This window comes from Sitodiplosis mosellana, unplaced genomic scaffold (assembly GCF_009176505.1).
Source record: "Sitodiplosis mosellana isolate CC-2019 unplaced genomic scaffold, AAFC_SMos_1.0 Smas_scaffold_6191, whole genome shotgun sequence".
Classification (NCBI taxonomy): domain Eukaryota; kingdom Metazoa; phylum Arthropoda; class Insecta; order Diptera; family Cecidomyiidae; genus Sitodiplosis; species Sitodiplosis mosellana.
In genome coordinates, this window is record NW_022601432.1 from 3,638,776 (window position 1) to 3,650,288 (window position 11,513).

Consider the following 11,513-nt stretch of genomic DNA (forward strand, 5'->3'; position numbering starts at 1 on the left):
CATCTACGTAAATTGTTGGAAAATTTTAAATTAAATGCTGGAATAAAAGAATCCACAAATTTGTTGGCAGCAGCAGTGGCAGCATGCCGAATGCATGGATTTCATTAAAAATAATTTGGCAATTATTCCTCTGCGGATCTATCCATTGGAATGAATGATGATTGAGGGTTGATCGGTCCCATCACATCATTTCCGTGAGCTCTTTGTTATTATGCAAAATGGTTTGACAGCCACTCAAAATCTATCATGCGGCAATAATTGCGGGGCTTATGTTCCGAATATAAAGCGTTTTTTTTTTTTCATTCGGCAATTCATTTCAAAAGAACGTGAGAGAGCGACCAAAGGACCGTGAAGTGACTTCCAATATTTGGACAACGGAAGTAATATCTGTGTATTTCGGATGTAAAGCGATGTGGACAATGATGATCGGCTCTCCCAATGGTGAATGAGTGTTTAATCAGAACAAATTTCAAAACGACCATATTGAAGTGACAGCTATATGCATGTTTATCCTGTCAAGAACACATTTTGACCATCCTTCTCGTTTTTCACAGCCCAATTCTCGGTTGTGAGTGTCTGTTTTTTTTTCGGGGGAGATTTTTCATTTCGTTTCATTCGTTTTTTTTTTCATTTGCGCCAGCAGCGTGACCATTTGAAAATTGCTTAGTCGACCAAATGTGATTTTTACAAACTGCCAACGACATTTAATGAGTGCAATTATTTGCTATGATATGGTTTTATGAGATAACCCACACCCATAACAACATCGAATTTTCCACGCACATTTTGCCCAGCACAGCACACTATGCAATGCATAGTATGCATAGAGCATTTTCAATGTGAAACTGGGCCGTCCATGCATGTGTTCAAATCACAATAGAGAGCGAGTAGCCTATGCACAATAAACCACAATGTGTGCAATAAAACCACAAGATTTTTACATGGTTATGCCGCTGCTGCCGTCGCCATCGTCGTCGTCGTTGCCATTGCTGCTGCCGCCTGCCTTAGCTTCGACTGCAATGAAGTCACTTTGTGTGCTTTCAATATCCAATCAAATTCAATATTTGACCAATTAATTCCATCGGAATCGGCAAATACTTGGATGATTACACACTACAACATATGGAAAAGTACACACACACACACTTACCATTGGAAAGTATCGACACACCGAGAGCATTGAAAACAATGCGGCTAGCCGATGTACACCACTCGAAATTCAATCATTTTTTTTTTCTCTGTTGTTATTGCAATTGAAACTCGGCCGGATAATTGATGATGTTTGTTTAATGCGTTAAGACAGAATAGGAAAAAAAAAACAAAGCCGAATACTTGCACCCTACTTCAGTTCGATATCCAATTGGGATATTATTTTTTGTTGCCGTTGCTATTGGCCGCTCCAATGCAAGCATTCATTGCTCAAAGTTACACATGGTGCGCGCACTTCATTGAAATATTCAACGCGAAATCCCCAAGAAATTAGTACATATCGAAACAACGCTGCACAACGTTTGATTGATCATTATTGTGATGAAAAAATACAACCGAATTATACACGCACACGCACAAAGCCGTTTTCAGTTGAAATTCGCTTCGAAACAATTACTTTGCAAAGTGCTTCAATCTATCAATTAAATCATCAATCAAAATGTAATTTTGTTGTTGTTCAAACCCGGATTATAAGCGATTAGAATGGGGAAACGCATTGCCGTTATTAGGGAAAAGATATCGCAAACACTTATTTAATACCCATCTTGACAACGGTGTGTACGAATGAGTCAGGCCCGTTTCAACTCTTGTCTTCTCTTTTTTTTCTCATTAAATTTTTTTTTTTTCAAATTCCAAATTCGGATGATTTAACTACATAACACTTCACTATTTATTCGCCATCATCGAAAATAGCTTTAAGTCATCGAAAAATTAAAAAAAAAATTCAATCATTCATTCAACGCAGCCGTAGCTTGTCGAATTTTCAAGTTTCAGCTGTTCAATTGTGAAAATGAAATGCAAAGGCTTTCAGCATAAAATTGTTGCTAAATGTAAGTGATTTTTATTATGATTTTTATTGTGCAATATGGGCTATTTTCAATATACGCACAGCACAAAACACACATAATAAATTATTACCATCAATCATTTGTTTGGTAGGTTTTTTTTTCCCTGAAAAGTTTATATATGCATACGTTGGGATGTGTTGCGTCGAAATGAAAGAAAGAAAGGAAAAAAAAACAGACCGTAGAGACGGGAAAATCTTTTCGCCTGTATATGATATATTACACGCATTGAACTCACGAAACGACCATGAAACAAATGATTATTACCGTTTTACATGCAAGCCGCGCGCGTCGTCATTAGTTGATAAGAATTTTCGGGAAATGGGAATATAGAATGCCCATCGGATTTTCATGCCATTCAAATCAAAGGCGCAAGAGAATTTTGCGCTAGCCCCAAACCAAACCAGAACCGAAGAAAAAAAAAGAAACAAGTGTGAGCGTACGCACAAGTGCGTTTGGGAGTATGCAGAATAGGAATCGACACAAATAATTTCGCTTGAATGATTTGGCCAAACGATGGCTGGACAACCGGTGAAATGGCTTTTTATTTCAATTTCCTGGGCCAAGCATAACACACACACACACACACACACACACACCACATTTAATGGCATATAAATTGAATGACATCCCACTATAAATAGAACATTCGGATATATTGCGCAAATTTGAAAATGGGATTTTTAATTAAAACGAAAGCCAATTTTTATTGAAAAACACAAACAATCAAAAGCGACCAAAAAATAACCCAAAATAACCATAGCACAACTTTTGAATTGACCGAAAAAGCTTCGATTTGCGCGTGTGTGACAAAAAAGATCAATTTTCCATTTGGCATCAATTGAAACTTTCCATTCGATTATTATGTAACATTTGTGTGGATATGTATGGCAAAAGAGAGAAAAAAATCGTTCAAACTTTTCGGGTAAGTTTGAGCTCTTTTTTTTCGCATGTCCAATGCTGATAATAATCACCATAACGCCTGACATAAATATACAGACACATAAGCAAGCGAGTGAGAAAATGCCCACAAGAGAGAAATAAACAAATAGTCCCAAAACAAATATTTTCTCGAACATAACATTGAAACGGAGGAGCTAACGGCGCCCACTCTCTCAGCTGTTGGATCGAGCCAGCCAAATATGCGAGCATGAAGCTGCGAAAAATGCCATTATAAAATCCATTAATTTCTTTTCGGTTTCTTTTGTTTTTTTTTGTATCGAGTATTAGATTTTTCGAAACATTGTCCCTGCGTTGCCATAGCGCTCTCTCTGTCTCTTTTTTGTTTCTTTCTTATTTCCCTGTTCCGCTTTTCTTACGCCAGTTTGTCTGTTTCAAACCGATTTTTGTGTCTTCTACTAACTTTGAATGGAATTAAACTTCAAGCGAGAGAGAGAGAGAGAGAGAGAGAGAGAGAGAGATCATCCCACGCGTAAGATTGATGATATCGACAAATGATAGTTTCTTTTCCTTATACAAATGATATCGCAAGCAAGCATTAAATAAACACAAAATGAGTATCTTCACTGATAAACTTTGACAGCGGATATTGATTGCAGCTTGTTTTTCCGACTGTTTGTGTTTGCTTCCTCAGCAGTAAGCTAAAACTCAATTACATGCACACGATAAATATACATAAACCATGCTGGAAAATGATTCATTGGTGACAAAATACATAATTGCCAGGAAAGCTGCAACTGAAAACTTTTTCAAACGTTCCCATGGATTTATGCATAATTTGAAGCCAAATGAAAGATATTTGAACGGTAAAGGAGTTTTTGAATTATGAGCAATGCCAATGAGTTACATTCATAAAGTTGCCGATTCACTTTCTACATGCCGAATACGAATCGAATTAACGCAAATATTTAGTTTGAAATTCCAAATTACTGCTCGTTTTAAACCAATCACACGAAAAAAAGGGGAGTAAAATACATTTCATTTGTATGAAACTATATTTTGAGGTTCAACAAACAAGCAAATCGAATTATTGTCATTCGTATCCGTAAAAGAGAAGAAAAAAATCTGAAGAAAAAACACATATCGAAACATTTTTCGGTTAAACATGTTGAGAAAATAGGAGAGAGAATAAAAAATACAAAACACAAAGTCTATAAAAGTTTGTATATTTCTGAACGTGCCTGAATACAAATTCAGGTTGAGACTCTGGGGAGTCATTTTTATTTGAAAATAGAGAACCAACTGCAAATTCTATCCTTTATGGAGCTGCTCGAATGAATAATTGAAATGATAGTGATGGCGACATAGCTATGCATAGCCACTTGAAATGGTCAATTGAAGGAACACACGTTGATTTGGTATGCACCAATGGTAGACTTTATGTGCAATTTCCGGTCACTCACATCTCGGTCACAAAATATCTAATTTAATAAACACGAATTGACAAACGTTTCCTTCCTAAAACACTTTACCACATTCTCTGTCTATTAACTCCTTGTCAATTCTCTCTAGTCCATTGCTGTTCCTTTGGACAAGAACAAAATGATGATTAAATCGTTGAATTGAATGAATTCGTGTTTGAAATCAGACAAAAAAATGAACAATTTATACAGTTTACATTGTATATTATGTCATTTCGAACGAATGTGGCAAGTAGACGCATTACTTCGATTTATGTCTCTCTCTCTCTCTTTCTATGCACTCGAGTGCTTACATCAATATCGCGTTTGCCATGTTGTAACGGCTACAGTTTAAAACCCCATAAAATTGACTGGAGCAACAGAAGAAGCAAAACAAAAACTTTGTATGTTTAAATCATGGAGTGACGGCTTTGTGTTCGCTTCGACTTCATTTCAAATGAAATCATAAAAAATAAATGCGTATATTCCAGGCTCATTTCTCGGAATAATATACATTAAATTCCAATAAATGGTAGTGTTTTTGATCAATTGGTGTTTGACTGTAAGCAAAATGAGCAGCAGCGTTGGAAAACAAAATTACAATCGCTTTAAAAACAGGCAATTTTTTTTTCCTCGTTTACTGCAAACGATGAATAAGTCAGATGATGACGACATTCGCAATTATTTGTAATGTTTTGTTAGTTGCATTTTTTTCTCTCTCTCCTCAAATGTCGAGTGGTGAACAAGGCAATGTAAGAGTGCATAAGAGAATTAATCATTCTCTCAAACGAAATTTTTTGTTTCACTCTTCTTCTTCACAACAAGACATAAAAAAAATACAAAATCAATTTTCAGTTTTGTTTTCATGTCATTTCATCCGGGGCAAAAATAAATCTTTAACAATCAGCCAGCCGTTGGTTTCGAATGGCTTGCAACCGTTTGCACCAACATCAGCATACCCAGAGACACGGAGAGCGAGTAAGCGAGCAAAAGAAAGAGAGAAAAAATGAGTTTGAGAAAACTGTTGAAGAAAAATAATAAATGTGTAACAGGAAAGTAATTTGAATAAATTGCGGAAAACGGTTTTAAATATAGCTACAATAGCAAATACGATTGGATATGCGTTAAAATAGAGATCTCGAGTGCAATAGAGTTATTTCATTTTTTTCTTTCTTAATTTAAGTTTGAAGAGCTTTTGAAAGAGAGATGAAGAGCAAAAGTGCGAGTGAGAGCGAGAAATCGAAAGCAAAGAGAGTGAGCTAGAGTGCAAGTAGAAAAAAAAATGAGTAAAATAAACAAATAAAATGCAAATAAACAATAACAATTCACATTGAGGCCCAAAGACTATAAAATGTTGCCTTTATTACGGCTATTACAGACATTCGAGCATTCTCTCGCTTACAATTTGCAGCATCGACGGCTGTGAAAAGCACATGCAAAACACTACGCAAAACATGCAACGAGTACGACGACGACCGCGGCGTTAACGATACGACATCCAAAGTGCATTGTTCATTATTACAGTGAGTGCATCGCGTAACAGCACGTTTTCATTTTAAATGAATTTTCACACCGAGTGCTATTCGGTGGAGGTAATCCAAGCTGTTGTGGTCATTTAGTGCAAGCGTTTACATTGCGAATCGGTCTCATTTTTCGTTGCTGTGTGTGCTGTGCCGGTCGTTTATGCATTTTCTCTCATATGTCGTGTGCGAGTGAGTGTGCTTTTCCTTCGTTGTTTCCCTTGTGTATTTTATGCTTAGGCCAATTGATGTATTGACAATCTCATTTTTAGCGTCATAAAACATCGTCAAACGTACTATGATGATACTGATACATTAAATGGTCGGAATTTATGTTAAACATCGTTGCGTCTTACTTGTACGAACTTCATTAGACAACGTGTATGTAATTGTGCTCAGGGCATGATAACCACACATCCACGTCTGTTTGTTTGTTTTGCACCATTTTTTTCTTTTCTTCTTTTTTTTGCTACTTACGCGACTGTAAACACAGCAGCAGCAGCCGACTCACGTTTCGACTTGGATTACTGCATGCCTGCCGACCGAGCTCGATGCATTGTTTTGTGTTGTTGTGTGTGTGTGTGTGTGAGTGCGCCAGTTTTTATGAGCGAAAAAATGTAAGCGAAACCCTTAAAGAATCAATTCAATTGTGGATAGTTGGGCCACAGGTTTGTGCTCTTAAACAACAACAAATCATGTTTGTGCATAACCCCATACCATCTATACCACCGCTTTGACCGTAGCAAAAACAACAATGCACACGAAAGAAAGGCAAAAACGACAACAGCAACAACAACCGATTCGCGCATTCGAGCCGCACTGACATAAAACCCATTTCAATTTCAATCAATATATATATAATATTGAAAGAGTTTTACGATTAGTGTACAAGTAATATCGTTTTACACGGCAAAGACGACTACAACGAAGCTGCAACATTCAACCACCCGAAAAGCGCATATGACAAACAACAAAACAATTAAATAAATAACTGTGTGCCAATCACGCGCGCGCGCTTTGAACGACATTTATTTTTATGGTCACGCGCGAAATAGAAATAGAAAAAGGCAAAATATTCCGCATAAATGAATTCATTAACTAGTAATCAGTTATGGGTTTTTCTTTTATTCTTCGCCATCGTTGTGGTCGTCGTCACCGTTTTCTGCTTGACCGATGCAATTCGAATTGAATTTTCAGTGCGCATTTCGGTTATAAATTAAAAAAAAAACTATTACAAATGGTCGATGACAACAAGACTTTGAAACGATGGCGGAGGAGAAAAATAGAAATCGTTTCAGCAACAGAAATTTACCGACAACGTCGATGATGACAACAAAGTCAAAGCCAGTTGAAAGCAAATGAAGCTGTCACATCGACCGCATTCAATTTTCGAAAATAAAACAACAATCAATATCTGTCTGACTGTTGAATGCTGCGTGTGTGCTTGTGCTTGTATTTGCGATCATTTCGTTGAATTTAACTATATTTTCAGCGTGGTAACCCTAATTCAAGGAAATTAATACCTTTATTTTCGGTTTTCGTTCATTCCGACCAATCTTATTTCTCAATTTGAACGCAGTGTGTGGATTCGTGATTCGGCTTTCGTTCTGGTTTAATAAATGTCATTTGTTATTATTCACTTGAAATGTGTGAATAGCATTGTGCGTTACGCACCCTTCGTCGAATAGAACAAAAACCGACGAAGAAAAATGTAAATGAATTGATCTGAATGAGAATGAGACATGTGCAGCCAGGACAAGCAGCAGTGGCAGCATTCGTACACACTATATCATTTCAATTTCCGCTTTTCAACGCCAAAAATAAATGCGATACATCTTCTTTCCAATGCCCTCTTCCAAACATGTGTCTGACACGAGTCTGAATTTATAGTTCAACACATATTACAATCGTATGCTCTGTTTATCATTCAACAAGCCGAGGCGTTATATTATATTGTAATAGACGTACACAAGATGGATATTGAAATGCAGCAGAAAATCAAGAACGCAACCGAAACGATTTGGTGTGGCGGTGTTTTCATTATTATGATTTCTCATTCTCTCGCTCAAGGATGTGCCGTTGAAAGATGTGACATGCACACCACTGCTTAATTTGCCAACTGATGATGAACCGAACACTCACATTCGCACATACTTGATTTTCGCAACAAAAATCACTCTCCCATTTGTAATAAGCTAAATTAGAGTCAAAGCAAAACTCATAAAATTAAATCGGAAAATTCTCTTCTTTTCTCAATTACTTATACTTTTTCTAAATCCCTTTTTCTCTCCCAATTTTTTTTTATCCAGGAGCGCGCTGCGATGAAAGCCAAAGGCGTTGAAGTGTAACGATTTCAATGCAGGTATGTGTGTATATTTGCCTATTGTTGTTGTACCGCTTGTGAAATATCCATTAGCAAGTAAATAGTTTGATTTTGTTTCGGTTAGCTACTAAGTGCTATTTCGCACTCGCTTCATGCGAAAATTCGATTTTGCAAAATCATTGTTGTAATCGAATAAGTGAGTATAGTCGGAGTGTGTGTGTGAGTTTGAGAGTATGATTGTGTCTCGCAGTCGGAATAAGAGCATTTTGGTCCGCAAAAACCATGTCGCTTAAGTAAAGAAGCAACACTTACTGCTCTTTCTCTCTCTCTCTCTCTCTCTCTCTCTCGCTCTCGCTCTCTATTGAATTGATAATATTTGAGACGATGTTGGGTTTGAATTGAATCGAATTTTCGGGTGGAACGAAAACACCAATGAACCAAAAAGAGCAGTTGAGCATAAAGTGCAACATTCCAGTTTCGAGTACATAACGTAAATGGATTGAAGCATGAATTTTCCCCAAAATGCCCATCAATTGACAAGATTTAACAGCAACAGCAGCAGCAGCAGCAAACGTCAAACATCGAATGTTTTGCATTTGCAGCCACAAATGCTCAATCTTCTTCAGAAACAACAACAGCAACAGCAAAAATCGAGAATAATCAGACATGGTCGGCGAGTGAATGCTATGCACCCGCATTTGAAATGCAACGACAACAGATTGAAGTGACGTTTCGACAGCAACAAAAACACCAACAACAATATTACGGCTCAAATCCAAAGATGAGAGAGCCGAACACAGGAGAAATTAGTCGCGACACTAAATAAAGAAATAAAAATGACAATACTCAATGGCAGTGCGAAAGAGACCGAACTACCTAACCTATAGCATATTTCATAGCAATCATATACGATTCGATTTTATTTTTTTTTTTTTTTGATTCGGGAAAGTTACGGGCACGTCGTACGTATATTTCGATAACCCGCTGCGATGCACATCGTTGTGTATGTGTCACTTTTGCTGTGCTCGCGACCGTATGCGTGTGAGTGTTTGTATGTGAGTGTGTGTGCATTTGTATTCTAACGAGCCCGAACATCGGTTGTGTATATACAATATACATATATGCATTACTACGATACACATATACACAATGGATACGCATGTGGGATAGTTTAATGTACGAGAGTTTAACTTGTCTGGCCATATTGACGTATTCCCTACACACTCCATCACACACTTATGAACGCACACGTCCGTCGTCCGCGTATGCTCATTCTCGCTCATAAGTGTGTGTGTGTCTCTCTGTGTGTGTATGTGCGAGAGTATGGAAAACGCATTCTGACAACAAAACAAACCGGAACTTTTGGGGCAACGAACATTCTGTTTGACTATTGGTGTGGCTTGTGCTGAGCCATCGAAAATCGTTGAAATTAAATGAGTTTCACCATCAAATTAGCAGACAGTGTCTACTAGACACAGAGAAAAAGAAAATTGTAGTAACAATTTTGATGTTTGAATTTCATTGAATCATGTTTCAAATTAAATCAGCCGTAAAAATGACCAAAAACCCTCTACAAGTCAATGATCATCGTTACACACAACTGAACCAACCCAATTCGATACCGCTAAAGATTTGTTGTATCTATTTTGTTAGTCAAACCGAAGCGAAATGGCATCAAAACAGAAATAAAGAAGAAATATGTGCACGGCTTAGTCGAATAAACCGACAAGCTCACAGCTCAGTTGATTGTTGACCGTGATGTGAGGCTGTGTGGCCGACGACGTGTGCGTGTGTATATTATACTCGGTTTGCGGCATTTATTTTCCTCTCTCCCAATAATTCCATTAAGAAGTTTTACATTAATTTCGAAAACGTCAAAACTAAAATCGCGAAAAGCGAACAAAAAAATTGCCCATCAATTAAATCGTTTAAATTGCATTAAACTGAATAAATGTAGTGAATTAAAAGACGGAATTTTTTTTTTGTATTAGATCAAACGCAATTGAAACAAAACAGCAACAACAACAATCTAAGAAAATATACGTTGTGATTCTAAAATGAATAATAATACGATTCAAGCATAAATAGACGATCGTACAGACGAGAAAAGAAAAAAAAACACTTGAGATGAAAGATTTTCCATGGATGTTTGATTGGTGCAGTTGAAATAAAAGAGAGTTATAGAAATTGTGTTCAGACACACATGGAAATCGAGTGTTGTAAATGATTCATTGGAGAGGAAAACGATTTCTTTCTTCTCGTCGATTGCTCGAGTTAGTTAGATAGAGCAAGAGTAAATCTCTTGATGCTAAGTGTCAAGTGAATGTTGTGTATGAATTACAATTACAAACCAAATAACCATTCGAGTTTTGTTTTGGACGAGAGAAAGAGAGACAGTAAAGCCGTGAGAGAGTGGATACTTTGGCATACACGAAAAAAAAAAAATTGAAATCGACTTGAACAGGACTTTATATTTAGATCGCCCCATTGAATAGCCAACAAGAGATTGGCGATCAAACAAAACTATCAAGCGCAAATGTCGATGTTGTTGTTGTTCTAATTGAACAACAAATCAACGTGCAGTGTTTGTAAACGGTCCTCTGCACCAGCCGTAATCCGTATGGATTTTTTTTTCCGTTGAAGATGAAGAAAAAAAATGGTAACGTAAATTTTTGCTCTTACTCTAGTCTCAACTCATATGTATTTTGAAATGCTTCGAGCATATTTTGTCTAGGAAAATGCATCGGTTGTCTGGCTAGTTGTATTTGTTCATAGCCGGTATTCGCTTTGTGTGTTTGTTTTGTGTTTTGTGCCATTTCGAAAATTGCACCGTACCTGGAATGTGGATACAATTGTTTTCTCTCTCACACTCGTTCGCTCATTCGCTCGTTGTGTGCTGTTTTCCTTTGGAAACACACTCTGCTCTGTTGAAATAGAGAAATCTTATTGCTATTGTCCGAGTTTATTGTGTACCAAGTATTTGGTAGAAGAGATTTTTGCACGTCACAAAAACAATAACTAAATAAAAGGACACTCACTGGACATTTTATGGCTGTGACAGAACAAGAGGGAGAAAGGGAAAAGAAATGCTCACATTATTATTGTTTTAATGCTTTGCAGAGAGTGGGACACACCGGACAACAACATTTTGCTTAACATTTCGATGGGACATTTTCAATTTGGACCGTTTGCTTAATGAGTGCCAGCCAGTGTGTGTGTGTGTGTGTGTGTGTGTGTGTGTGTGTGTGTGTGTGTG

At 37.1% G+C, this 11,513-nt stretch overlaps 1 protein-coding gene across 6 annotated transcripts in view; it reads left to right on the forward strand.

Annotated features, from left to right (window-relative positions):
- The window catches only part of LOC129576907 (frizzled-2), a 51,612-nt gene that overhangs the window by 14,001 nt on the left and 26,098 nt on the right, over positions 1-11,513 (forward strand). For 2 of the 6 annotated variants that reach the window (XM_055463025.1, XM_055463019.1), the window contains exon 2: positions 8,244-8,296. The exons of 2 other annotated variants lie outside the window; for them this stretch is intronic. The gene's annotated coding sequence lies outside the window, so the exon portion shown is untranslated. Of the gene's footprint in view, positions 1-8,243; positions 10,917-11,513 lie in introns of all 6 variants that reach the window. 2 more of the 6 variants (XM_055463018.1, XM_055463022.1) reach the window with 1 other exon arrangement.